The sequence below is a fragment of the Nansenia antarctica genome, assembly GCF_963989245.1.
Source record: "Nansenia antarctica genome assembly, chromosome: 18".
Lineage (NCBI taxonomy): Eukaryota > Metazoa > Chordata > Actinopteri > Argentiniformes > Microstomatidae > Nansenia > Nansenia antarctica.
The window spans coordinates 3,981,309-3,986,308 of record NC_137691.1 but is presented as its reverse complement, the minus strand read 5'-3'; the positions used below and the strand labels follow the sequence as shown (position 1 = coordinate 3,986,308).

The following is a 5,000-nucleotide window of genomic DNA, read 5'->3' as shown; positions in this document are numbered from 1 at the left end:
CTATCTTCTCTCTCTCCTTCTCTCCTTCTCTCTCCTTCTCTCTTGTTCTCTCTCCCTTTCTCTCCCTCTCTCTCCCTCTCTCCTTCTCTCTCCCTCCTTCTCTCCATCTCTCCTTATCTCTTCCTCTCTCTCCCTCTCTCCCCTGCTCTCCCTCTATCTCCCTCTCTCTCTCCTTCTCTCTCCCTCTTTCTCCTTATCTCCTTCTCTCTCCCTCTCTCCTTCTCTCTTGTTCTCTCTCCCTTTCTCTCTCCTTCTATCTCCTTCTCTCTCCCTCTCTCTGCTTATCTCCTTCTCTCTCCCTCTCTCTGCTTATCTCTCTCTCTCCCTCTCTCTGCTTATCTCTCTCTCTCTCCCTCTCTCTTTCTCTCTGCTTATCTTTTTCTCTCTCCTTCTCTCTCCCTCTCCCTCTCTTCCTCTCTATCCCCAGATGGGCTTAGGAGCCTCTGGGCCTGGTCTTCGTTGACCTCTGACCCACTCTTCTTCTTCTTATTATTATTATTATTATTATTATTATTCTGCCTCCCTTCCCCCTCTCACATGACATCACTACTATGACCTCACATCCTGTCCTGACGGAGGACAATAGAGACAGCAGCAGGTGACAGAGGGCAGAACAGCTGTCTCTCTCTCTCTCTCTCTCTCTCTCTCTCACACACACACACACACACACACACACACACACACACACACACACACAGAATTGTAAACAGGGGGTGGGAGGAGTGCTGCAGTGTTGGTGCATGTCAGATGATGAATGAGCATTCTTAGTCAGAGAAGAGGTAGAGGAGGGAGAGGAGGGAGAGGAGTAGAGGAGGGAGAGGAGGTAGAGTTATGGAGGTTGATGTCACCTCTCCTGGTCACAGTGACGGGACGTAGCCTATTATGGGATGGACGGTATGGACGCTGAGTCATCTGACTGTAGGTGGACCAACATTCGGAACACCGGTGGCCAGGCGCCAGCATAGACATGAAACAACCTGGCTAGAGACACCAGATACACTGATGTCACAGGCCTACTACACACACACACACACACACACACACAACTGATAGGCCTACACACAGACGCGCACACACACACGCGCACACACACACACACACACACACAGATACACACACACACACACACACACACACACACACACACACACACACCACTGATGTCACAGCAAATGAACGCCCTTCAGAGCTAGCAGAGAGAGAGAGAGAGAGAGACTGCAGACACCAGCAGTTCTCATTTAGTAACAATATGAAGACTGCAGAGGTCTAGGGAAGTGAAAGTGTGTGTGTGTGTGTGTGTGCGTGCGTGTGCGCATTCTGAGGTGATACGAATTGGACCCAACCCGACTTTGACACCTGAAATTGGAGCTCACAGACACAGAACAGAACTGAGCGTGTGTGTGTGTGTGTGTGTCACCTCCATTCTGCCCATCAGAGCCACAGCAGTCTGCCAAAATGAGCAGATTGTCCTCCTCACACACAGGCTGTTAAAGCTCTAATGGACTGTTAATACGCATGCACACACACACACACACACACACACACACACACACACAACACACACGCACACACACACTCCTCACACACACACACACACACACACACACACGCACACACACACATACACACACACACACACGGTTACAGCCCTAATGGACTATTAATGTGAGGGACATATCGATTTCCATATCAGATCAGAGGTCGGCCAGTACAACTAGATTACATCTGAGGTGGGAGGAACTAATCTCTGTGTCTAGGAAGGCTGACGATGATGATTATGATGAGGATGATGATTCATCCATGCAAGGGAAGGTAGGGCTACCGACATAATGACTGACATGCTCTCTCACACACACACACACACACACACACACACACACACACACACACACACACATTTTAACCATTTATGTCCACATAGAAAAAAGACATACAGGGACACAAATACTAACGTTGCAGTTACTACACAATCACAATTCATGGACCAGCGGTAGGGATGCTCCGATCTGGATTTTTGGGGCCGATACCGATCACCGATTTTTTTCCTCAAGATCAACCGATACCGATACCGATTTTTTAAAAAATACATAACTGTAGGCCTACTGACTGGATAGCCTACATATTTTTTGCTTTTTAGACAAAAGTTTTGATCCATTAGGGACCAAGCAAACGCAGACCCATTTTTATGGCATAGTAAAGGTCTGGCCTATCACCCAGTTAGGGCCTGAAGCCCAAGTCAGTCGATATGGCTGTATAAAACACATCATAAACGTGGCCTTCATGGTTTACATACTGTTGCGTCCTCCTATGTTTTCTGTTCAGTTATCTGTCTTCCCCAGGAAAAAAAAAATAAAAAAAATAAAATAAAATAAAATCGGTTTTTGCGATCGGCCATTTTTGCCGATCACCGATCGAGTCATTTGGAGTGAAATCGGCCGATTTAAATCGGTGGCCGATAAATCGGAGCATCCCTAACCAGCGGCATAACTTTTTACACATTTCAGGGGTACAAGTAGCAGCGTCGGCTGCCAATTACAGCAGAGACAGAGCAGTACTTTGCATTTTTGCAAGGCGTTTAGCCTTCTTTTTGGGCATCCCCAGTTGTTGGAGCCCTCTTACGACCAACCTGTGTGTATGTCCTAGGCTGCCAAATATAAACACAAGCAGTCTGCATCTGTACCCTAGTTCTGAGATGGTATTCAGGAGAGGTTGGTACTTAATTACCGTGGTCATGAAGGCTTCCTCTAGGCTAGGGTCAAATGTGCAGGCTACCTCCAGAACGAACACCTCTCTAGATACCTCATTGACAACAACAACATCTGGTGTATTGGCAGACAAATGTGTAAAAGTGTCTGGGTTACTGCAAAGATGGAACATGGTGGGATTGACACAGGAATGTTTGTACATTCTCACTGAGGTTGGAAAATGAAAATGTCCTTTACTATCAAGTCCACTATTCTATCATGACGTGCTATGTACATTCCCTTGTAAACAACACACACAGACACACAGACAGACACACACACACACACACACACACACACACACACTCCTGCAGTGGACTATAACTCAATGCGGAGGAGGAGGCTTGGTGCTGGGGGATGCTGATCGCTTTGACCACCGCGACAAATGACTCACTCACTCATATACCCAAAACCAGACGGTCCCCTCTCACTAAAACACTCACACACTCTACTCTCTATCTCACTCAATGTTTGTCCGTCAGTTCACATTCAAATGACGTTTACTGCCATTTGAATAATACTACTACACAGGTTCCTGGTCCTAAGAACTGCTGAGGGCGCTACGTAGGCTCATAACAATAACAATAAATGCCATTTAGCTTAGGTTGTGGGTTCAATTCCCGCCGGGGACCATATATACTGAAATGTATACTATGCACTCAGCTCAATGTAAGTGGCTTTGATATAATATAAGCGACGTTTTTATATTAAAGCGACTTACATTGCGCTGAGTGCATACATTTCTGTATATATGGTCCCAGCGGGAATCGAACCCACAACCTACGCGTTAGTTGTTAGCGCCCTGAGCCACAGAGGACCTATGTGAGCGTCCTTCAGCTCTGAGCTGGTCCAAGCAGCATCGCTGAGCGACAGGCCGGCCTCACTCTCTCCACAGTCACTTTACACCACCGTGAGAAACCCTACCTCGCGCTGTCTTTATCGACGAGGGTTTCGTAAGCGCTTGTTGTTTACGCGGTTTGTGTTGTTTAGAGGGCCAACGAGTCGAGTGTGACCACGCAGACACTGAACCCTGAACTCTCTCTCTCTCTCTCTCTCTCTCTCCCTCTCTCCCTCTACGAATCCAGGACAACTGACTCGGAGACTGACAGCAACACAAACCCAAATGGGGTCACACAGCCGCCAACCAATTTACACTAACATGGGCTGTCACAAGGCTCTCACACATAACTCTCCATACAAAGGCATCACAGAGGACAGAATGCGAAAGAGGGATATATGGCGTGTATGTGTGGAGCTAAACCCGTAGATGCCGGGGGGCTTGGTGGCGTAAAGCATCAACCATGTAACCGCAAGGTTCCTGGTTCGATTCCGGCCGCGGACATATCCTGCATGTCATCCCTTGTCATCCCTTATCCTCCCTCTCCCTCTCCCTCTCTCTCTCTCTCTCTCTCTCTCTCTCTCTCTCTCTCTCTCTCTCTCTCTTCTCTCTCTCTCTCTCTCTCTCTCTCTCTCTCTCTCTCTCTCTCTCTCTCTCTCTCTCTCTCTCTCTCTCTCTCTCTCTCTCTCTCTCTCTCTCTCTCTCTCTCTCTCTCTCTCTCTCTCTCTCTCTCTCTCTCTCATCCTTCCTGTCAAATCTCTAGTGTCTCTATCGCAAAAAAATTTACAAATATGCTGTTTGTTGCTGTTTATTCGTATTTGACTTTCAAATACAATATTCAAGGTTTAGAACTCAGGTACTTGAACACACACGCAGGCACGCGTACACACACACACACACACACACACACTCGACGTTCCTAGGCCTTGAGTCACCGAGATATTGCATAATAGTGTCGGCTAAAGTCACACAGGGGCACACGTCAGAGCATATTTGTACATCCTCACTACACTAGCCTTTAAGGTTGTGACATCCTGGCCACGTGAGTCACTTGACGAGATCGCACTGTGCAATCAATGAATGACGCCTTTACTCGTGATCAATCATTGACGGTGAAAGTTGCCCCCCCCTGTGAACACAACAAACAACCTGTGTGTGTGTGTGTGTGTGTGTGTGTGTGTGTGTATGTGTGTGTGTGTGTGTGTGTGTGTTCACCTGTTTGACTCCCAACCACCAGAAATGGATGAGGAAGCTACAGTTCATTCACAGAAGACTGTTTAATCACCAAGTCTGTTTATCCTAGTTACCAGCAAACCGTGATGGATGGGGGGATATAATCATGTTATACAAACACAGTCACAATTGACACCGACTTACATGATGATGATGTTAATCTCTCTGTCTCTGTCTCTGTCTCT

General features: G+C 47.2%; 1 protein-coding gene across 1 annotated transcript in view; it reads right to left on the bottom strand.

Annotated features, from left to right (window-relative positions):
- mapkapk2a (MAPK activated protein kinase 2a) overlaps positions 1 to 5,000 on the bottom strand; it is a 36,465-nt gene that overhangs the window by 30,824 nt on the left and 641 nt on the right. The window lies entirely within an intron of this gene.